Raw genomic sequence first — 25,808 nt, forward strand, 5'->3', positions numbered from 1 at the left:
GAATTATGTACATTAAGAATATTAACCCTTCTTCAAAAATACCATAAATGCTTTTTTTCCAGTTTGTCATTTTGTTTGTAGGTTGTTGTTTGTTTCTTTGCTATAGAGTTTTAAATTTTTACATTCGTGCATTGAATTCATTGATCTTTCCTTTATGATTTCTGTCTGTGACATCATGCTTTAAAAGGTCTTCCCCACCCTAAGATTCAGTGTGTGCAGCAACTTCATAGGGTATAACCATGGCAAATAAAGAGAATTGACAATGTAATGCAAAAAACTTAAGATTAGATATCAAACAATTCAGATATTAAAAGTATCTCCATCATACCCACCATGGGGAACTTCTGGGAGACTGCTTTCTCTTCTGCTTTCAACCTCCAGCTACTCTTCTGGGCTGTCTCCCTCCACTTTGCCATCCTACTCCTCTCTTTCCTATTCCAGGACCAGCTCTCTTCCTTCTAGGGATTGCCCTGGGAACCCAAGCTTCAGCTTGTGAGGCAGAGCAGTTCATTACCCTCTGCTTTACTCGGCCTTTGGGCCATGCTCTTTGGGATCTTTCTTCACTAAGGTGATCTGATAAGTCACTGCACAAGACAATGAGAGATTTCCCCCCACAAATTCTTCTGCCAATTTTGAAATTAACCTTTGTTTCCCAAACGCACAGTCAGATGTATTTTCTGGTGCTTATTTGATGAGCCAACAGATGGTCCTGTGGGCACAACTGTGCCTTGGATTTAACTTGGAAATCAACTTTTCAGAAACACATTTGGCCAACTTTGTACTTTCTCCAGTGAGGGTAGTAAGAACTAAAGAGTATTGATTTGTACATCAACACCTATTTCCAAAGGAGGCAGAGGAAGGCTGTGGAGGTGATTCAGACATTTCTGCAAGTGGAGGAGGTAGGGAGTAGAGAGCTGATTGTATCAGTTTTTGTTTGTTTGTTTGTTTTTCTGAACTGGTCTTGTCACCTCAGAAAAGTTGACAGTTTCCTCTCAGGGGCCCTTTATGTCATCACCAATCCACCCCTGCCTCCATTAGAAAAACGTTAGCAGGACTCCAAAATGCTGTGCAGACATGACCTCACAGGCTCTCAGATATAGGGCCTCATTTTTGGTTCGATGATTTTTTTCTTTTTCCTTTCTTGTCTTGCCACATGAGAAAGCTGCTTTTAGAATGTATGGGGCAGAACTGTCTGCTATTTCTTATTAGTGTAGCTTCTAAGAGACCTGAGAAAACATGATTACAGCCCATTGTTCAAACAAAGAAAAACAGGGATCTAAAAACAGTAAAAACAGTGGTTTGGACCATGTTAACTGCCTTTTAAAAAACACATGCCAATAGAGGGTGAAGAAAATCAATCAGTAAGATGGCTGCTAAAAAAGTTTTAAATGAAAAATGCCTAACTATATACACCCCATGTCTTCCTAGCTTTTTAAATTGAGCATTTTCCTGCCTTTGGTTCCATAGTTAATGCCATTCCCCAGCTATGCGTTTGCAATTAGGAAGGAAAGAAGTGTGGGATTAGTTGAGGCCAATGTAGAAAGCAGGATTATTGTAGATGATAAATCAGAGGTCTATGAGTTTTTCCTACATTTTGCAGTAATCTTTCTTGGGAGAAAAACACACATTTTTCTGCAATTTGTTTATCAGTTTTTCTTTCGAAAATAAATGATTTGACATTTAAGAATTGCAAAAGAATTCCTATGGGAAGAACCACAGACTAGAAATAGATAATGTTGGATGTAGAACTCTGCAAGACGCTATAAAAAATAGTGTGATAGGATACATAAGGATTTGCTAATTGGACTGGGAATTTGTGAGAGAGAGGAGTTGATAACTCTGAAGTGATTTGGAAAAGAATATCATGTCAGCATTATAATAAAATGAAAAAAATGGGTCAACATAAAATGATTTTGAAGACCTTCAGTTTTGCATATACTTAAGTGGATGCTATTTTTGACAAAAATTGCTATTATTTTACTTTATAAATATTTATAAATTACCTCAAAAGTCCTTTATCAAGTGTCTGGAGTGAGAGTACAATGTGAGTATTTAATTCTGGCATATTTACATATAAGAGTGTGTAGGAGGAGGTGTATATGATAAGGCAAATGGCAGTGTGTCTTCATTCAAAATAAATGCCTTAGATTTTGGCTGGATTTTACAACAAAACCTAATACTTTAAAAATATACTAGAAGTGGACTTCTGGCACAAAATGATGTTGGCTCATAGCACTGCATTTGGTATCTTCTAACTTCACAATAAATGGGCACACAAAAAAAGAGATAAAATGTAGGATGATACCGTATTTACTTTATTTTGTACCACCACTGACTCAGAGATTCCAGTTTTACCACCCAGAACACTGGGCATAAGTCTTTCCTTCAATGACCAAACACAACTGAACTACTGTTCCCATCTGCCTATAAACTTCTCTGATCTAATGACATCTTCTTACAGTCAAAGAGCAAATGCCAGGTAGAAAACTTTCATTTTAGCATTGTACATGGGATTAGTAACCACCAAGAGAAACTTATTTTAGCTATGTGCAGACATAGGAAGAAAGTTGATAGCCATGGGAATTATGCTTGTTCATGGATTCCATCACTATCAGACAGGTGGACATCAGATGTAGGAATAGGTGCCATCTTAATAGAAAGACACATTAGTTGAAAGCCTGGGTATTAGATTGGAAACTGTGCAAATCAGTTAGCCTGCAGCTACAGATCTGAAAAGTGAATTCGACCATTACATAAGTAGAGTCAAAGAAGGGCCAAAGGTAATTCACGTACCCAATATCTGGAAAGATTTCACCTTTCTTATCCCTCTCATTCGTTAAACAAATGTCCACTGAACCTCTATTGCCTGCAAGACCTTGATCTAAACAATGACTGAGTAAAGAGAAGAAAATGAAAATAAGTTAATTTTAGGTAATTTAAAAAAAGGAAAAATAACAATGTAACACTCAGAAGAAAAGTATAAGATTAGGAAATATTTACTGCAAGATTTAGAAAACAATTTCAGAAAACTAATTGGTATATTAAGAAGAGTGCAAATAGAAATAACCTCAATAAATAGCGGCAAATTATTCTGAAAATAAGAGAATAAGATGAGATTAAAAGGTAACAAAATAAGAACTGACTACAGAGAAAAAACATACAATGAAAATTGAAAGTCAGTAGACATACAGACTGCCAGTAGGAATTGGCAAATCATTATGATTTACAAAGGAGATACCTGAATTGTACATAACCAGAAATGCTACACAAAGCAATAATCAAATATATCATCTAATACAACTTTTCTTAGCAGAAGAAAGACCTGGAGGTTTGATGAACTCACTACATTCCAGATAAAAATTATTGAAAATTGACCCACACTTGTAAACCTCTTGGCAAAACACTTGAATTGCAAAAATAAAGAAAATATTCTCATTTGCAGGAGGGAAAACCAGTTTCCTATGATGGAACAAGAACCAGGGTAGCCTCAGACATCTCTATATGTTGAATTTGCATCTCTATATGCTAGATGTCAGTGAAGCTACATCTACATTTTTAAAAAGGTGTTGTCTTTGACACTGTGGTTCAAGGTTGTTTTTTTCAGAAAACAGAAAACAGAGGCAAGTATTCAAACTATCATGAGAATAAGATGTGGCCAAAATTAAATGTGGTTCTATCTCTCATAACAAGTCTTAGAATGATGCATCACATCAACTGTCTGTGAACAAATGTATTTTGTTGGCATGGGAACAAAAGAATTAGTCTGAATTTTGTAAATAAACTTTGGTTATTAAAATTACTCAAAACAAACCAGAATCATAACTGTTAAACATGAAAAGTCAATAGAAGTTTTTGAATTAGAAAAAAATGTGTTATAACCTAAGAATTTTATACCTAGCTAAGTTGGCTTTCATGTATGACCAACAAAGATAAATTTTCAGGAGTCAAGTGTTCAAAATATTATATGACATATATTTTTAAAGAATAATTGGTTGAAGACATACTACAACCATTTAAGAGTTGAAAGAAAATTAGGTGATTAAGTATTTAAATGTGATAGCATAACAATTAATATAGAGATGCCCAAGCAGAGGAAATAAAACAATAAAGACAAGAACTGAAATCAATGAAATTGAAAAGAAGAAAACAATAGAGAATATTAATAAAGCCAAAAGTTGGTTCTTTGAAATATTGATTATATTGGAAAATCTATAGACAGACTGACAAAGAAAAAAAGAGAAATTACCACCATCAGAAATGAAAGAGGGAGTAACAATACAAACATCATAGATGTTAAAGAAATAATACGGGAATACTGCAACAACCCTAAGAATAAAAACTCAGCAACTTAGATAAAATGGCCTAATTCCTTGAAAGCCACAAACTGCCAAAACTCACCCACAAAGAGATAGATAATATGACTAGTACTATATGTAGCAATGAAATTGGGTAGTTTAAACCCTTCCTCAAATGAAAGCTCCAGGCTTACGTAATTTCACTGGTAAATTCTAACATTTAAAGAAGTAATAGTAGGAATTCTACACATTTTTTTTCCCACAAAATAGAAGAGAATAAAAACCTTCCCAAGTCACTTCATGCAGCCAGCAGTAACCTGATACCAAACCAGACAAAGATAATACAAAAAATAAAAAAAGAAAACTAAGGACAAGTATTCCTAATGAATATAGGCAAAAAAAAAGCCTTCAACAAAGCACTCTCAAATCAATTCCAGCAATTTATTAAGTGACTGATACATTACCAGTAGGATTTTTTTCTTGTATGTTCTTCCAATGAAACAAGTGAGTTTTATTGTAGAAATACAAAGGTAGTTTAACATTCAAAAATCAATCAATGTGCTCTACCATACAAACCTACTAAAGAATGAAAATTACATGATCATACATAAACCGCTGTGGAAAAGGCATTTGATAAAATTAAACACAAAAAAATCCTAAAACTAATAAAGTTTAGTAAGATCACAGGATAAAAGGTTAACATACACAAATCAGTTGTATTTCCATATATTAGCAATCAACAATTGGGAACTGAAAAAAAAAATTAAATGTCATTTAAATAGCTCAAATAAAAGAGAAATACTTAGGTATAAAACTAACAAAACATGTGCAAGATCTGTATATTGAAAACTACCAAATCCTTCTGAAATATCGAGGAAGACCTATGTAAATGGAGAGACTTACCATATTCATGAATTGGAACACTCAGCACAGTCAAGATGCCCATTCTCTCCAAATTGATCTGTAAGTTTAGCTCCATTGCAATCAAAACCTCTGGGAGATTTTTGTAGATATAGATGGGCTGACTCTAAAACTCACACAGAAATGCAAATCAACTAGAAAAACTAAAACAATTTTGAAAAAGAAGAAGAAAGTTGGAGGACTCACACAGAAAATAGACCCATATAAATATGGTCAATGTATTTATTTTTATTTTTTGAGATGGGGTCTCACTCTGTCACCCAGACTGGAATGCAGCGGCACAATCTCGACTCACTGCAACCTCCACCTCCTGGGTTCAAGCAATTCTCCCACAATTTACACAGATTTATACATGTGTTAAAATTTATAGATTGTCTCCAAAAAAGGTTAATTTTATGGTACTATTAATTTTATTAAATGTTAAAAATTAAAACACTAGCAGGTACTATACAAATGAATTAATAAAATTTATACATAGTGTTCTAAGTTTAGAATGAAGGCCTGTTTCAATGTTAGGATATCTCTAAGTGTGATCTATTTACATTAATTTAAAAATAAAACATGCTTAAAATATATGATAAAATGTAAAACCCATTCTGCATAAAATTCTTAATAAATATAATCACTCTTAAAAATAGTAATAAATTTATTCAAAGAGACAAGGAATATCCACTTAAAATCAGCAACAAATATTTTATATAGCAATGAACAAGAGTCATGTCTCTCCAAGTTAGAAATAAGATGATAGAGCCTGCATGACAGAGTGAGACCCTGTCTCAAAAAAGAAAAAGAAAGAAAGAAAGAAAGAAAGAAAAGAAAGAAAAGAAAGAAAAGAAGAAAGAAAGAAAGAAAGAAAGAAAGAAAGAAAGAAAGNGGAGGGAGGGAGGGAGGGAGGGAGGGAGGGAAGGAAGGAAGGAAAAGAAAGAAAGAAAAAGAGAAAGAAAGAGAAAGAAAGAAGGAAAGAAAGAAAAGAAAGAAAGAAAAGAAAGAAAGAAAGAAAGAGAAAGAAAGAAAAGAAAAGAAAAGAAAGAAGGGAGGGAGGGAGGGAGGGAGGCAGATAGGTTTGTTGTTATTAGGATTATTAATATTGTACTCAAAAGCACAGCCTGCCAAAGGTTGGGTTTTCTGAAAGCAGATGTCACAGCAGGGCTTGGGGTAGAAGATGTTCATTATGGATCAAAATCTGTGAAGGGCAGGAGTGGGAAGCAGGACTTCTTAAAGAAAGAGGTTAGACTGTGACTCAGCCCAGCAAAGCCTTGACCAAGCTGGTGGTAGCTCTGGAGCAAGTGTTCTTTACCTGGCCTTTCTACCCCATCTTACTTAGAGAGCCGTACAAGCTGCCTAGGAAGGTTTCCTCTGAGTGAGATGGCTCACCCTGGAGGAGTCCTCACCAGCTGGAGACACTTTACTGACTGCACTCTCTGCAACTGCACAGCATGGGAGTTCTGGGTGGTACCTTTCTTAGTCTGCAACAGGAACCATCCAACTTTTTTAGTATGGAGCCATATAGCAGTTATTTTAGGCTTTGCTGGCCAAGAGACAACATGAAAGATATAAAGAAAGTTCTTCATAAAAACCATTTTGAAATGTGAAAATGATTCATGGGTCATACAAAAAGAGTAGACAGATGGATTTGGACTGTGGCTGATAGTTTACCAATCCCTGATCTACTTATTACACAGCCATTGCAATAAGAAGGAATAGCAATCATAGAAAATGAAAAGAGGAGGAAAAATGATTACTTCTGATGATATAACTGTCTTTCAGAAAAACCTAAGGAATTTATTCAACTATTAAAATTCAGAAATATGGATAACTATAGAATACTGCAATGCCACTAAACCTGAACCTTAATTCATTTAAAGCTAGTGGTTCTCAAATTTTTAATTTTAAATCAATTTTTAAAGTACATCTTCTGGGAAGATTTTCAAATGCAGATTCTGGGATCCCACCTCAGATTTTCTTTTTCTTTTCTTTTCTTTTTTTTTTTTTTAATTATACTTTAAGTTCTAGGGTACGTGTGCACAACGTGCAGGTTTGTTACACATGTATACACGTGCCATGTTAGTGTGCTGCACCCATTAACTCGTCATTTACATTAGGTGTATCTCCTAATGCTATCCCCCTCCGCACACCCCACGACAGGCCCCGGTGTGCGATGTTCCCCACTCTGTGTCCAAGTGTTCTCATTGTTCAATTCCCACCTATGAGTGAGAACATGCGGTGCTTGGTTTTCTGTCCTTGTGATAGTTTGCTCAGAATGATGGTTTCCAGCTTCATCCATGTCCCTACAAAGGACATGACCTCATCCTTTTTTATGGCTGCATAGTATTCCATGGTGTATATGTGCTACATTTTCTTAATCCAGGCTGTCATTGATGAACATTTGGGATGGTTCCAAGTCTTTGTTATTGTGAATAGTGCCTCAGTAAACATACATGTGCATGTGTCTTTATAGCAGCATGATTTATAATCCTTTGGGTATATACCCAGTAATGGGATGGCTGGGTCAAACGGTATTTCTAGTTCTAGATCCTTGAGGAATTGCCACACTGTCTTCCACAATGGTTGAACTAGTTTACAATCCCACCAACAGTGTAAAAGTGTTCCTATTTTTCCACATCCTCTCCAGCACCTGTTGTTTCCTGACTTTTTAATGATCGCCATTCTAACTGGTGTGAGTTGGTATCTCATTGTGGTTTTGATTTGCATTTCTCTGATAGCCAGTGATGATGAGCATTTTTTCATGTGTCTGTTGGCTGCACAAATGTCTTCTTTTGAGAAGTGTTGGGGTCCATGTGTTTCCTAAACAAAAGAATGAACACACAAGACAACACAGGATGAGACGAACATAGCGGCCGCCCCAAATGGCACGCTCTGCTTTATTTTATACAGTCGTTTGTGGAACGTTGCCAAGTCACAAGACACATTGTTGTTTTTCTGACCTTTCCCTGACTTTCTGGATTTTCAAGATGTTTACACATAAACCAGCCCCCAGGGTCTGCTGTTTGCAGCTGGCTCCTTTGTCCTCCCTGTTTGCAGGGAAGGAACGCCCTGCTTCACTTGCAAGAGCAGGACTTATCGGGAACGTCTCATTTGCGAGCATGTAGTCCTCTACAGAGAAGTGTCTGTTCATATCCTTTACCCACTTTTCTATGGGGTTGTTTGATTTTTTCTTATAAATTTGTTTAAGTTCTTTGTAGATTCTGGATATTAGCACTTTTTCAGATGGGTAGATTGTAAAAATTTTCTCCCATTCTGTAGGCTGCCTATTCACCCTGATGGTAGTTTCTTTTGTTGTGCAGAAGCTCTTTAGTTTAATTAGATCCCATTTGTGAATTTTGGCTTTTGTTGCCATTGCTTTTGGTGTTTTAGTCATGAAGCCCTTGTCCATGCCTATGTCCTGAATGGTATTACCTAAGTTTTCTTCTAGGGTTTTTATGGTTTTAGGTCTAACATTTAAGTCTTTAATCCATCTTGAATTAATTTTTGTATAAGGTATAAGGAAGCGATCCAGTTTCAGCTTTCTACATATGGCTAGCCAGTTTAAATAGGGAATTCTTTCCCTACTTCTTGTTTTTGTCAGGTTTGTCAAAGATCATATGGTTAAACAAATGGAAGAGCATTCCATGCTTATGGGTAGGAAGAATCCAGATCGTGAAAATGGCCATACTGCCCAAGGTAATTTATAGATTCAGTGCCATCCCCATCAAGCTACCAATGACTTTCTTCACAGAATTGGAAAAAACTACTTTAAAGTTCATATGGAACCAAAAAAGAGACTGCATGGCCAAGACAATCCTAAGCCAAAAGAACAAAGCTGGAGGCATCACACTACCTAACTTTAAACTATACTAAAGGCTACAGTAACCAAAACAGCATGGTACTGGTACCAAAACAGAGATATAGACCAATGGAACAGAACAGAGCCCTCAGAAATAATACCACACATCCACCCCAGATTTTCTAATTCAAGAGTTGTGTGCTAGAGGTCCCAAGAATCTGCATTTAAAAACAAGCCCCAGTTGATCCTAACATCAGTGGTCCATAATTTAAGAAGTTCTGTTTTAATTCTTTATAGTAATCTTCTCTAAATGGGTGTTTCTTAAACTTTGGGAATTTTAAAAACCTGTGAGAATTATATAAAAGTTATGAATCTTCCCAAATTTACCCATTTATCAAGGGAAACAAATCTTCTTACTGCAATGTAATCTTTAGAGGATAGGTATTAGCATAGCTTCACTTGAATAGAGGACTTAGGCTAAATAGAAATACTGAATTATATTTGCTCAAATTTTGAAAATCAGTTGGGAGAAACTGGGGTGGGAACAGTAAAATAAAATAGAGAATTAATGCCCAGTGGTTGAGTTCAAGTCTTTTTGTGTAGACAAGTTTGGGTTTTCTGGAGGCAGCTTCCCCGATCTTTTCTCCTCAACACCACCGCCATGCCACCATAATTCATAACCACATTCATATCTCCATCCCATCTTATGCCTTGCAAATACTTTCCCAGGATTATTTGCATTTTAAAAGCTGGAAAAAGCTAATGAACTACGGAAAAGGATTAAATTCCAATGGTAGAGCTTGAAAGAGAGAGATGGGTGCATATCTCACAGGCAAGGGCACCATGTCAATGCTTTTTAAATTCCAGCATACAGGTGGGTCTACATTCTCCCTGTTCTACCTATTTTTAAGGCCAAGCATGATCCAGTTTGCAAAATTTTTTTCCTTGAACTAAATGGAATCCCATTTGAAACTGCAATGATCCAGCTCATGGATGTTGACTTCCAATGAGATAATGCATGTAGAGCAGAAAATGTGATTTTAAGTAGTTGGGACATATTCAATAAATGTTAGGTGCTATTATTGTGGATGTTGTTGATTCAACTGAACATCAGTTCAGCAGCCTACATTTAGATGTAGATCATATTCTTGGTGGTTACCCAATTTTGATGTAGACAGGTATTCTGGTGTTAGGGCACAGAATTCATACTCCAGTGAACTTGTGGTCTAGAAGGGGAGAGGGCCAGTAAACACATAGGAGCTGGGCAGTGACAGGTGCTCTACTGGGGGATTATTCTACTGACAGGGTGGCCCAAGGAGAGAATGGACAACTCAGCCTACAAGGAGTCATGGGGGAATTTGTCATCAGAATAATAGAGCTGGTTTTCTGACATAATACAGAGTTATATTTAATTGTCAAATAAATTATACAATAATTTATTACTTTTAAGGAGCAAAGAGGTAAAGATCAATTTGAAATTGTCCAGTCAAAGAAGGCCTTGGTGAAACACACAAGCACTGTGTTTTCCAAGTTTGGAGATTTTATAAAGGACTGACACTTCAAATGAAATCAAGGCATAACCATCAGCTTGACAAATTTTAATCATGCCAAGTAAGGGTTAAAAAGAAAAAAAACCAACTATAACTTACTTCCACTACTTTAGTAAAAATAAATTACATTTTAATTCTAAAAGTATAATGTTAGAATAAAGGGGAGTCTAGTAAATTGACTAGATTAAGCTTTTTGAAGAATTCATCATGTTTTTCTCACATTTCCCCAGACAGGAAAGCCTCCTTGGGCGTTGGCACAGGCTTTGAGCCACCACCTGGGAAGGCTGATCAGTGATGCGACAAGAGGGGCAAGGGTTGCAGTCTGAGTTCTGGGCTCCAGCCCTGGCTCTTCACCTTGTGTCTGTATGGCTTTGGACAATGACACTGAATTCTGTCTTGGTCTAGGTGCATTTATCTTTCCCCACAGCTACCTCTTAAAGCTGTAGGGAGGCGCAGAAGAGATTATACAAGTGAAACTGTGTTGTTAACTGCTATTTTAATTCAACGGATGATTAAGAAGAGGTAGCATGTTGCTAAGTCTGAATAGGTAGCTCATATTTGGACAGCCCAAGGGGAGGCTGGAGTATAGTTCAGCTTGAACTCCATGTACCTGGGGGCATGTTTGAGCGGTGGGCAGGTGCTCCAGGGCAAGGAGTAAGTGACAAATACAACTGGAAATTTTCACTGGGGGCAGAAAGTCAGGGGAAAGGCTTTGGACTTTATCCTAAAAATAATGGGAAACATTGAAATGATGGGAAGATTGGGGAGAGTAAAATGACAAAAAGAGAGTTTTAATGTCAGTATAATGTATTTTTAAATATGTAAAGGGACATTTGGATTTTTTACGATTATTACTTGGGACTGTGTTCACATAATCTCACAGTTGACTGAACACTCCCCTTTGACCTCTCCCTCCTTGGGGACCAACTCAGGTTTAATTGAAGCTTTTGTCTCTATCTCTGCCTTTGACAGCTGGGAGAGTAGCAGGGGTTTGGCTAATTAGCATTTAACTGTTCGCTAATGTTCCCATGGTTTTGTCAATCACAATCTAGTTTAAAATGGATTCAGACTTTTCAAAATCTTGAAAAAGGATGCTGTGTTAGAGCTGATTCCATTTTTTGAAAGGATTAAGGCAAGAATCAAATCCACCTTTATAATCTTTTCAGTCACATCTCCCAACAAAATGATATTTTGAATTGGAAATATGCTGCAATCATCTTTAGATGCAGGGGCTATGGAAGGAGAGTTAAAAATGAGCTGAAAAGTCTCCATCCATGGAGACCTGAGATCTTAGATCTTCATTTAAAGTAACCCACCAGGGACATGCTCCTCTTTGCTCCCAAGGTGGCTTTAGAGACATGAGGAGATAAACCTCAATATGCTAGAGTAAGCCCCTGAAGTTTGCTATTAATAAAAGATACCGTTGAACATGATTGCCTACTTTTATTCATTCAGGCAGTTAGTCATTCAATGAATATTTACTTTTTTGGTGTCAAGCAGTGAACTAACGCTGAGAATAGAGATGGAAAGATCTTGCCTCTAAGGAAGCTGATGTTTTATTACCTACTGAGCACAATGTCCAATATTTGGGTGATAGGTACATGAAACCCAGTCCCCACCATTATGCATGTAATACCCATGTAACAAAAAAGCACATGTATCCCCTGAATCTAAAAGTTTAAAAAAGAAGAAGCTGGCCAGGCATGGTGGCTAATGCCTGTAATCCTAACACTTTGGGAGGCCAAGGTGGGGGGATCACTTGAGGTCAGGAGTTCGAGGCCAGCCTGGTCAACATGGTGAAACCCCATCTCTACTAAAAATACAAAAATTAGCTGGACATGGTTGCAGATGCCCGTAATCCCAGCTACTTGGGAAGCTGAGGCAGGAGAATTGCTTGACCCTGGGAGGCAGAGTTTGCAGTGAGCTGAGATCAAGCCGCTGCACTCCAGCCTGGGTGACAGAGCAAGACTCCATCTCAAACAAAACAAAACAAAACAAAACAAAAAAAAGAAGGAGCTGACATTTTAGAGGGGAGACAGGCATCTAAACAATTACCATACTGTGCAACATAATGTACATGTCTTATGCAATGCAACGTCTTAATAAGGTTCAGCATGGGGCAACAAGAGCACAGTAGAAAGATGTGTCCTGAGACAGCTGTTTAGCAAAGACTGCAAAAAGGAGGTAGTACTTTGACTGGGTCATGAAGGATGACTGGGAGTTTCCCAGATGAAAAGTAGAGGCAGAGAATTCTAGGCAGAGGGAACAGCATTTTCAAAAGCCTAAAACAAAATGGAAGCCCACACGTATTTTATACATCATGTTCAGGAATTTAGATTTGTATTATAATAGAGCAATATGTCAAATCATGCCACTTAACTAGATGTGTGATATTAAATTAATTACCTGAGCTTTCTGAAACTTAGGATTCTCATCTGAAATAAGGGCAACCAAACATCAAAGTGCTAGCATGCTGTCTGACATAGAGAAGGTGCTTGAGTCCTATTGCTTATAAAAGTAGCTTAAACAAAATAGGCATTTATAGCTCTTCCACACAAAACAGTACAGAAGCAGGGAGGCCAGAGCCGATATGGCAGCACAGAAGACCTCAGGGACCCTGTCTCCATTATTCTAGACTATGGATGCTCTCTTCAGGATATCTTCATATCCAAAGTGGTTATTAGAGCTCTCTAGCAGCAAGAAGAAAGGGCACAGGAGAGAACTTATCAACTAGAGCAACTATAAGCTCTTAGCAGCGTTTCTGGAACCTCCCTCCCACCACTACCATGCTTTAACCCTTCCATCTCATCATATCAGCTTTTGCATGGGCATACTTTGCTTCAGGAAGCCTGGGGTATAGAGTCTTTTAGGGGGGCACATTTCCATACTAAAACAAACCAGGGCTTTGCCGTTAAGAAAAAAGGAGAGCATAAACATTGGGGGACCACTTAAAGTCACTGCCATAGTGCTCAACAAATGTTGGTTTTATTTAATCCCTTGGCAAGTCAGCACAGTTTAAAAGCGAAAGATGAGTTTTGAAGTCAAATCCACCTGGGTTCATACCCCAGATCTGGCGCTCATTCACTATATAAACTTAGGCAAGTCACTTTTAGCTCCCGGAGCTTCAGGTTTATCAACTATAAAATGAAGGCAAGAATGCTGATCTCCCAAGTCATAGAACACCTGATACATGGATGGTATGTAGTAGAGAAGGGTTCTTTCTAGCCTTCCACCCCTCTCTCCAAATGCAGCAGAAGCCTAGGGCATCAGGCCCAAGTCCAGCTCATCCATCAGTTGTCCTTCGTTGTTGTGGGAGAGCAACACCAGAGTCAGGATCTTATGAATGAACCAAACCAAAGTCAGATGGAGAGTTCCAGTTAGGCATCTGAAGGAGGCAGGCAGAGAAGGATCAAGGTGTAAGTCATGAGGATGCAAACCAGAGAAACAAGATCATAGCAAGAGGGTGTGGGAGACACAATCTAGAGACATTCCCACAACTAGAGGAGCAGGATGTGATGTCCCACGGGGGGAGGGAACTCTGATTTGGAAATACTAATGGGGAATTATTAAGTACTAGATTATGTTAAGTAAAGCTTGGATCCTGTGAGAAATGGACTTGGTCTTAAATAAAATTCTTAGGCATGTGATCTGTCTGGGAGAGGGCTGAAGGACCCAAGCACAAATGCATCTAATAGTGGTATCTAGGGTCTGGTGACCTTTGAAAAAGTCTGCAAAAAGTATGGAAAATGAGCAATTTACTTCATGAACATCTTAGTCCCTCGTATTTCACTGTGAGAAACAGAAACTCATACATACTAAGTAATTCAAATAAAATGGAAGTTTATGGAGTAGATACAGCTGGCAAGCTCATGGGCATACAAGATTAGAACAGACATGGATGGGTCTCTGGGAACACAAGGGGCCTGGACATTGTCAGGCGGGATGAAGGCTACTTCTTACTCATTCTGTTTCTCTCTACCCACCTGCTTCCTCTGCTGTTTCTCTTTGCACATTGGCCTTTTCTGATTACTCATAGCTTGTGAGCTATTTCTTAACCCCAACTCTATGCAGCATTCCATTGCCATGGTGATGACTGAAGCTCTGACTCCACAAGTCTCTTAAGTTTAAATGTTCACATCTTACAATATAATTGCCAAGCCTTTAGCTAAATCTTAGAGGTTGAAAATCTTAACTTGGCCAGGCGTGGTGGCTCACGCCTATAGTCCTAGCACTTTGGGAGGCTGAGGTGGGCAGATCACCTGAGATTAGGAGTTTGAGGCCAGCCTGACCAACACGGAGAAACCCCGCCTCTACTAAAAATACAAAATTAGCTGGGCGTGGTGGTGCATGCCTGTAATCCCAGCTACTTGGGAGGCTGAGGAAGGAGAATCGCTTGAACCCAGGAGGTGGAGGTTGCAGTGAGCTGAGATTGCACCATTGCACTCCAGCCTGGGCAACAAGAGTGAAACTCTGTCTCAAAAAAAAAAAAAAAAGTAAAGAAAAATTGACTGAGACTGGGTGCAGTGGCTCATGACTGTAATCCCAGCACTTTCGGAGGCCTTGTCTCTAAAAATAAATAAATAAATAAAGGAACTCTTCTGAACTCAGATTAAAGATTGGCTCCCCTGAGTCAGCTTTCCACTCCTCATCTAATCACCTGGGGCTAGAGAATAGAGCAGGGTCTCATAGTTCTGTGGAGAGCCACATTCCTTTTTCTCCTAAAGTCCTTGTATGTAGAAAGAGTAAGGTCAAGACTTAAAGTTACAGTTGCATAGCTAAGACGTGCCCAATAGCAGCACCACACCCAACCATAATCACAAGGACTATTACCATCACCACCACCCATGGAGTCACCAGTGTGACTCCCTCCATCTCTACAACACTCACAGCACAATCACTATTACAGCAACCACACTACCATCACCACCACCTCCATCATCATTACCAGCATTATCAACACCACCACTTATAATCACCACAATCACTCTCACTACTACCCTGCCCACCACCATCCCCACCACAATCATCTGTCACTATTGTCATCACCAGCACCACTACCACTACTAATACTACTTCCTCCATTTCTGAAATCATCCACACCTCTACCATTGCCACCAACACCCCTACCAACACCATTAACACCACCACCTCCATCATTATCACTACCGCCATCCAACTATCTCTGCTACCATCACCATTATTGCTACTACCAAGATCATCTCCATCACCACTATCATCACCATCACCACCTTTCTCATAACTATCACAAGCCCCCTTTATAATTACCATCATTATCACCACCACCACCATCAGTCTCAATTACCTCCATTAGTACCATCACCTCCACTATTTCACCTCACATCCCTCATAATTATCACCACTCTCACCATTACTAACTAACACCATCTTGAACATTATTATCGATACTATTAACACCACCTTTGCCATCACTATCACCATATCTACCACCACCTCCATTATCACTACCTCCATCATCACTGCTATCTCCACCATCATCACTACCACCAGGCATCTCTGCTATCACTACCTATGAAAATGTAGACTGGAAAACAAGATTTCTACTATGGGTAAACTAATCTTGAAGAGAGAGGAGGTGGAAGTCAGATGGGTGCCTGTGAATTTTCTAAGTACATCAGTGTCAATAATTATTTGTAGTTATCTAGTCCTAAAAACTTAGCATCATCTTGTCCTCCATATCCAATCAGTCACTGAGTACCATACATAGTCATTTCTGATTTGCCTACATCACTTCCTACTTCTCTATTTCTGCTGCCACCATCCCTCATTTCACAAACGGATGATCACAATTTTTTCCTAGCTGGCTCTCTGCTTCCAATCTACCTATTCTCAAAGCATTTTTCATGTCCTGCCAAATTAATCTTTCTAAAATCTTGATTTCATTGATTTTTTGCTTTGCTCAAAATCTATTGGCCAAATTTTCCCATCTAGAACGAGAAGCTCTAGATCCAGATTCCTTTGCCAGCCCTATTTCCTGTGACTCTCCTGGAACTTTGGGCTCCTGCTAGGTTGGTGTCCTCATTAGTCTTATTAGTCTTTCAAACCTAGCATGGTCTGCACACCATGACTCAAACATGTCCTCTATTTGGTCTGTTTTCTACAATCCTCTGTTTCTATACACATTCTATTTCTCAAAGCTTGACTTAAAATGGGGAGATATATGTTAAAGAATCCAAAGCAGCAGATTTGTAGGATGAACAACTCAAGAGATCTAATATACAGTGTGAAGATTATGGTTAATAAAATTGTATTGTATTTGGGACTTTTGTTAAATAAGTAGATTTTAGCTGCTCTTGTCACAGATGTACACACATGCAAGTAACTATGTGAGATGATAAATATGTTAATTTGCTTCACTATAAGTGAACATTTTACTATCTAAATGTATTCAATACCGTCATATTGTAAACCTCAAATATACACAATAAAATGTATTTAAAAACAAACAAACAAACCTGGGCTTAAATCATACACGTATGAAATTTAAGGGATTCCTCTTAAGCATATTAGGGAACTCAGCTTCAAGATTACAAAGTCCCCATGTTAGACTCTGTATCTCTTGAGTCCTAAGATGATTAAACATCAATAAAGACATAAACCTGTAGCAGCCAAGAGAATGGGAGAATACTCACCAACATACAAGAAGTTTTAATGAATTTTCAGAAGACAGGAAGTAAATGGAGAAGCATTAGTGGCCTGCAGCGGAACAGAAGAAAGAGCAGCCTTGAGAAAGCTGCAGGAATTTGAAAGCAGCAGAACCATATAACCCCTGGACACAGAGTCAATGCACTCAAGAATGGAAACAAGGAGCAGGGCCAAAAACCAGGGAGAGTGAGAAGACTATCAACAAAACAGTAAACACCTCCACTCTTGCACAAAGCTCAGGCCAACAGGCATTTATTCCCAGTCAAAACACATGAGCATTTTTCTCAAAAAAAAAAAAAAAAGAAAAGAAAAAAGAAAAAAGAAAAAGAAAAGAAAAAGAAAAAGAGAATAACCACAGGGTATCTGCTGTGGCCTGAATGTGGCCCTCAAAGTTCATGTGTTGAAAGCTTCATCCCCAATGCATCAATATTAAGAGGTGATTCAGTTTGGAGGTCTTCACCCTCATGAATGGATTTAAACGGTTACTGTGGGAGTGGTTAGTTATCATGAAGTGGGCTCCCAATAAAAGGATGAGTTCAGCCTCATTTCCTGTTTCTCTCTCCTCNAAAAAAAAAAAAAAAAAAAAAAGAAAAAAGAAAAAAGAAAAAGAAAAGAAAAAGAAAAAGAGAATAACCACAGGGTATCTGCTGTGGCCTGAATGTGGCCCTCAAAGTTCATGTGTTGAAAGCTTCATCCCCAATGCATCAATATTAAGAGGTGATTCAGTTTGGAGGTCTTCACCCTCATGAATGGATTTAAACGGTTACTGTGGGAGTGGTTAGTTATCATGAAGTGGGCTCCCAATAAAAGGATGAGTTCAGCCTCATTTCCTGTTTCTCTCTCCTCTAGGTGCCTCCTTGCCATGAGATGCCTCCAGCCCTGTTAAGATGCAATGAGAAGGACTTCATCAGATGTGGCCCCTCCATCTTGAACTTCTCTACCTCCAGATTCATGAGCCAAATAAACTTCTGTGGTATTCTGTTATAGCAGCAAAAAATATTCTAAGACAATACCTAAGGTGAACTAAGGCAGCTCCTGTAGGTGTTAGCACATGAAAGTAATACAGTCCTCATTCTGGCTTTAGGGAGGCCATCAGCATGGTGATTAGCTCCTCATCTGCTCACCTTCAACAGGCCAAACCCAGAGAATTCCTCATTAGCCCTGCCATTTCCCATTCTTAAATACCAAGAAACCCTCAAAGCATACCGACAGTTTAGGAAAAATAGCAGTTCGAAAGAGAAAGCCCAAGAGAAATTGAATAGGAGCATCATTCAAGTTCAGTTATTTGTTTTTAAGAAAAAAGTCTAATTAGTAGGCACACTGGGATTTAAAGAGCTATTTATTTCATAGATCAAGAATAGGAAACAATCAAACAAATGACTAGGGTATATAAGACATTAGTTTTGGAAATTAAAAATATGATTGTGCAAATAAATATTTTAATAAAAGAGTTGGGGAGCAGAGATCTAGAAAACCTCTCAGAACATAAAAGGAAAAGGTGAAGAGATAAAAACTATGAGCAATAAAAATAAGAGATAATAGGAGCATCAAACCAGGAGGTCCAACACCCAACCAACAGAAGTGCAAAATGAAAGATGCCAAATTAATTCAGAGGAGACAATTGCCAAAGAAACAACCAAAGACATTAACCAGAGCTAAAGGGACAAGTGAATTTCAAATTGAAAACACAAAATGGATGGAATAACAACAACTTGCACCTAGACATATTATTGCTAAAAATGATTCTTTTCATTTATAAAGTCTTTATAAAACACATTAAAATAAAACTGAAGTTTACGGGAAAAGAAGTGGAGGTTTAAACATAACATAGTTATGTATGTATGTATAAATTTGATATATAATGAATAGATTATATATTACATAAAATATATAATATATAATATATGCTTTGTGTATATTACATATCAAATTTATACATACATAATTATATATAATATGTAATTATTTATAACATATTATATAATAATATGTAATAAATTTATTAATATAATATATATTATATTATATGTTAATGTATTTATATATTTATAATTTATATATTTTATTTACATATTTTTATATATTTATGTATTTATATTATATATTATATATGTAAACATATATTATATATTATACATATAAAACATATATGTATTTTTATATGTATAATATATAGTATATATTATTTATACATAATATATTTATATGTATATATTATTATATATTATTTATATAATATATATTTATATTTATATATGATTTATATATAATATATTTTTATTTATATATGATTTATATATAAAATATATATTTATAATTTATATATTATATTATATATAATATAATATATTTCATATAACTATATATAATATATAATATATTATGTTATAAATATATAATGCATATAATATATAATATATTATATTATAAAAATATAATGTATATTATATATCATATATCATATATACCATATATTATATTGTATATAGAATAATATAATATATATTATGTATTATATTATAAATATATTATATATTATATATAATACAACATATTATATAAATATATTTTATATATACAATAAAATGTCATAGGCATATTTGTAAAATGACATAGGCATATTATTTGTAAAATGTCATAGGCATATTATTTGTAAAATGACATAGGCATATTATTTGTTAAAAAACCTGCTTGAGCATTCTAACTGGATGTGATTAACAGTGATAACTTCCAGGGAGTGAGGTCTGGGTGTGGGAGGCATGGGATGGTTAAGACATTTATGAGGATTGAGTGAAAATGATTATACCAGTGTAACCATCTCTCAGGTCAAGCAATGCATATCGCCAGTAGCCCAGAAGTTCTGTTCATGCCTATACCCAATCAGGACTCCCTGTCTTCTCCTCTAATCTGACTTCCAAATTTTAAAGAATTTGCTTCCAAATTTTCAATTTTCACAAAGGAAAAAGAAGCTTCTGAAATTTTGTTTGGTACTGAATGCAGTACCAAATTTTGTTTGGTACTGCATTCTGGAATTTTGTTTGGTACTATAGATCAGTTGCATGGTCTAACACTTTAACATTTTAATAATATTTAATTTTATAATCCATGAACATGATATAGTTCCATTTATTTAGGTCTTAATTTCTTTCAATATTTTATAGTTTTCTGGGTAATAACCCTACACATTCTGCATTAGACATAATTCTAGGTATTTGGTGTTATTTTATTCTGTTACAAATGACATTTTTAATTTTATTTTTTGACAATCTATGCAATTGAATTTTAGAATATTGACATTGTGTCCAGTCACCTTACTAAACTACTGTTTAATTTAACATTTTTATCCATAGATTGTTTTGCATTTTCTACACACATTAACACAGCATCTGCAAATAAAGGCAGTTGTAAACCGTTTTACCTTTTATTTTATTTTCTTGCTTGTTACACTGACTAGAACACCTTGAACAATGTTGAATAGAGGTAAGATTAGTAGGATTTTTATTTCCTTTTCAAGCTAAAGGGAAAAAAAATTCAACATTTCACTGGTAGGTATGATTTTTGCTGCAGTTTTATTTAGATATCATTTATCAGATTAAGGAAGTTTCCTTTTGCCCTTAGCTTGCTGTATTAGTTTGTTCTCACATTGCTATGAAGAAATATCGGAGACTGGGTAATTTATAAAGAAAAGAAGTTTAATTGACTCACAGGTCCACATGGCTGGGGAGGCCTCAGGAAACTTACAATCATGGCGAAAGGCACATCTTTACAGGGTGGCAGGAGAGATAATGAGAGCTGACCAAACGGAAAGCCCCTTATAAAACCATCACCCCCATGATTCAATTACCTGTCACTGGGTTCCTCCCATGACACATGGGGATTATGGGAACTATGACTCAAGATGAGATTTGGATGGGGACACAGCCAAACCATATCACTTGCTAAAAGATTTTGTGTGTTGTTGTTGTTTATCATAAAATGGTGGTGAACTTGTAACTTTTTTTCTATGTTTGTTGAAATGATTGTGTGGGTTTTCTCCTTTATTCCATGAATTGATTTTGGAGTGTTCATTAATCTTGCATTCCTAGAACAAACCCAATTTGGTTGGAATGTATGATCCATTTTTTTTGTCACCAGGTCCAGTGTGCTAATATTTGGTTACCATCTATTTTTCATTTTTGTACCTATTTTCAAGGATGAGATTAGCCTATAGTTTTTTTTTGTACCAATTTTGTCTAGTTTTGCTATGAAAATAATGCTAGCCTCATAAAATGACTTGGGAGGTGTCCACGCTTTTTCTCTTCTCTGGAAATGTCTGGGTACATTGGTCTTACATCTTCCTGAAATGTGTGGGTAAAAGTCTTCAGTAAAGCCATGATGAAGCTGAAGTTTTATTTGTGGAAAAATTTAAAGTCTGGCCATTCAACAGCTAAACTAAGACTATTTCACTTGTCTGCTACCATTTTAAATCTTGTCTTTAATATATCAACTGAATTATCTTAAAGTCTGTATCTAATAACCCTATTATCTGGACATCCTGTGGGTTTGTCTCTATTGTTGCTATTTCTCTTAGTTGTTGTTTGTATTCAGATATGCTGCACCTGGTTGGTTGTAATTGCATGCTGGACATTATAAGTGGAGAACTGTAACGATAAAGTCTAAAATGATGCTATTGTCATCCAGAAAGGTGTTTTGATTTGCCTTTAGTACACAGCTATGCTAGGGGAAATCCTACTCCCCTCGCTTTACCCCCACCACTTAAGGAAGTTGTTTGCACCCGGCAGTCAGTGTTCTGCTTTCTGATGGACATTCCCACAGGTACCCACTCCAGGTCTCATCGCAAAGCTTTTTTGGTGGGATCTAAACTTCAACTTAATCCCCTGGCCACATGACTGTCTCAAAAGCTCTACTAAGTTTGACAAATTTTAACTGCCTCTTCTGAATCTGCAAATACCTCCAGGGAAAATGTGGCCCTAACTGCCGGGTCACCTCGCTGAGCTTCCTTCTTCTTCCATCATCTAGCTCCATAATTCCTTGCTGAGGACTTCAGACTATTTTTCTTTTACATTTTGTCTAGTTTTTCTAGTTGTTATCAGGGGGAGCATGGTTCTGAATCTAGACTGCTATCATTGCAAGCAGAACGCCGTTATACAGTATTATCTGATTTTTAACTATGCACATGTATTATTTTGATTTAAATCAAAACCAAACAAAATTAGGAGTAAGAATTCAAGAATCGGAATTCCTGTGGATAAAGGCTTAGAAATGTACCTTTTTAAAACAAACATCCTGAGTGCCCTTTGTATGCAATACAATTTGAAAAGCATGATCTTACACCATTACTATTCACCAATAACTACACACTGAATTTGTCTATCAGTTAAACAAGCTAGGAGCACAGTTCCAAAAATGTCTAGGCCACAAAAGAAAGTTAGTTGGGGGTGTAGGTGAGGTGAGGGGCCTGGACTCCTCTCAGGAAAAGTGGGGGTGAGTGAGAGGGGTCATGTAAACGGCCCTAGTCAGGAGGAAGGGCCCAGTGCTTGGCAGGTGTGTGGATGTGTGGATGTGCGTGTAGATGGATGGAAAGAACTGGATTTCTATGGCAATGGCTGAAAGGATCAAGATCACAGAATCAGGTCTTGTCCCTAATGAAATGAAATCGACTCCTTGCTACACTAAATACAAAAGTCTGTAGGGAAGCAGTTTGCATAGCAATCTATACTGAAAAGAGATTCCTCTCTGGTTAGATTGAATTCCAAAAGAAAACATGTCCATGATGGGTGAAAATAGAAAACATCACAGTCAAATGAGAGGGGCTCCTACCTCACAGATGGGACCCTGTAATAATGATGTCTGGTATGGAATGGGAGCCACCAGAAACCAAAACAAAACAAAGAGCATGAACCCCAAGTTTCGGACATTCAATGAATGGAATAGAGTATTTACGCTGGTAGCACCCAGAGCAAAGCCGGTGACTGCGGAGACGGGAGCGACTGTTCATTCACTGCTTCCTGGGCTCTGTGTTACATTTGGAGTTGGCACACCCATTTCTCTGCGTTTTATTTAAAAGAATTGAAACCATAAACAAAGAGTCCCGCTCTCCTGCGTGTTTGTTTTTGCTCTGACTCTGTGTTTGACTGATTGAGAGAGTCAGGCCATGGCTGGAGCGTCACTCGCAAGCACTTGGTTTCTCCAACTCGGCTCCTTCCTCGCTGGCTTGGGGACTGGGAGTAGGAGGGAAGTACTGATTTAATGTCGGCACCAGTGGGTATTAGGTGCCATCGCATTTGCCTTTCTTTTGACTTTTTCTTTTTTTTTTCACCAGGGTTCTATAGGGGAGAGCTATGGGGATAGGATGAATATCATGTTGGGTGGTTTGACTTCTATTTTTCTCCATTTGCAATTACATTCTCTCCCCCAGTGACTGAGAGGGAAGGAGTTTGCTCCACATGGCACACGGACACGGGCCGTCTGGCAGCTCACCCTAAGAACGAAGGGATTTGCGTAGGCCTCAAGGGGTTATCTGAGAGTAATGGACCCAGGATGATGACTGATTTCACAATTGATCTATGGTGACAATCCTAAGGTAAGGGTTAGAACACTTGGGTGCAGCTTGGGGCAAGCCCCTTTACCTCTCCATTTTAATTAGCTAATATGCCTGTGTTGCCTCCCTAAACAGAATTGTGAGGGTAAAAAGGATTACTATGCTAAAGCAGCGACTTAATCTCTATCAAAAGTCAGACTGAGAGGAGCAATGTTTCTGGAGTTCAGTGTACAGCATGATGAATATACTCTCTTTTCCTTTTCCCAGACATTCTTTAATTTATTCTTGAATTAAGTCATCTCATTAAAGAAAACACCTGGGCATTAAAATGTTGCTCACCCACTTCCACCTACCCCCTGTAGAGTCATTCTTGCTGAAGGATCCTTTGGCTTGGCACACAATAAGGAAACAGTATCAAAAATGGTACATAAAGCATGGTGTGGTCTCTGCTCCAGTACTAAGTAACACTGCATTCCAGTTACATGGTGTTCAGAAGAGATTTTTTTCTCTTAGTGTCAGGAATCGCTTATATTAAATCATTTTATTCTCCTGTTATTAACATTGACTCAAGGAAGTGATCTGGCTTTCACTTTCATGTTGGTTACTAGAAAGCTTAGCGCTAACTCTGGAGTAGTACCGCATAGAACATGCAAGCGGGGACATCCAAGCTGGATTGCAGAGTGAGGACTGGGGCTCTACCACTTACCAGCTGCATGATTTGGTTACCTAACCTATCTGTACTCTTTCTCCAACCGAAAATGGGGATTAGTATAGAACTAACCTCATGGGATTGCTAGGAAGTTTAAATAGCTTCACATAGAGCTTAGAACAGTGGCTGATATGTATTAGAGCTTGTAAAGAAAATAAACTCTTCAATATGTATTTTTGTATCCAACCTACTTGGAGCTGCATTATATGTCCTTATCTTTGTTTTATATTTTTTCTTTCTTCTCTATTTTACTATTTCCATGGCTACTATGCCATTATAGATGTACACTGAGATTTTAAAAAATAATTCCTCTACTGTTAGATTGATAAGTTGTAATGCCTTCTTATTATATTTCATTGCAATTAGCATCTTTGCACACAATGCCTCTATATTCCTGGTAATTTCCTTGGAATAGATGCTCAGGATTAGAATGACTGCATCAAAGGGTATAAATACATTTGTATCATTATATGTATTATTCTTCTATAAGCAGTAAATAAAAGTACTGATTCTTCACAGTTGCATAAACATCAAGAATTATCTTTAGAAAATAACATAAAATCAGAGGCTATTTCAAAATGAGAGTTTCTTCTAGTGTGGCCCTCAATTTTGGAAATTCCAAAGACCCAAGGGGTTCAGAACTTTTGTTTGCTCATTGAAGAAGATACATGTGATGAATGCAACAATATTTTCCAAGTGCTAGAAACTCAATGTTACCAATCGGCTCTTAAATATACTGCTTATGTCACTTTTGTGTGCTGCTATTTTGTGATATTAGTATATTAGCATTTTCCCACATTATTAGAAGAATTTTGTAAAAACTTCATTGTCACTAATGGTAGAATATTCCACAAGATGAATATATCATGTTTTACTTAGTCATTCCTATGTTGTCATTAAAGCCTATCCAATTTGTGATTATTCTATATGATGCTGCAATAGACATCTTTGTGCATAAAGTCTTTCCTTGATCTAATCCTTTTTCTTATACTAGATTTCAAAATAGAGTTACTGGGCTAAAGCATGAATATTATCAGGGTCTTGATTCATATTGTCAAATTGTATGAAGAACATTTTAAAGACAATTTTAGAAACATAAAGTAATGTGATTGGGGAGGAGAAAACGGTGTTTCATTTATCTAAGAGAAAAGCATCCCTGAAGACACTGACTTACAGTGAAGCAGATGAAGTATGAGCTGCAGGGCCCTCACTGGCTTGCCCCTGCCTGGGCCTTGGGTGGAACCCTAACAACATGCTCATCTGATCATCCATTGTTAGTTTATTTAAGCTGATGAGGTAAGGCATTTTAACTCAAATTTTAAGG

General features: G+C 37.2%; 1 long non-coding RNA gene across 1 annotated transcript in view; it reads right to left on the bottom strand.

Annotated features, from left to right (window-relative positions):
• The window catches only part of LOC112621748, a 69,564-nt gene extending 52,257 nt beyond the window's left edge, over positions 1–17,307 (bottom strand). Inside the window, exon 1 of the long non-coding RNA XR_003118763.1 lies at positions 17,222–17,307. This is a non-coding gene — a long non-coding RNA (uncharacterized LOC112621748). The remainder of the gene's footprint in view (positions 1–17,221) is intronic.
• Positions 17,308–25,808: the final 8,501 nt, after the last annotated feature.

Source organism: Theropithecus gelada, chromosome 3 (assembly GCF_003255815.1).
Source record: "Theropithecus gelada isolate Dixy chromosome 3, Tgel_1.0, whole genome shotgun sequence".
Taxonomy (NCBI): domain Eukaryota; kingdom Metazoa; phylum Chordata; class Mammalia; order Primates; family Cercopithecidae; genus Theropithecus; species Theropithecus gelada.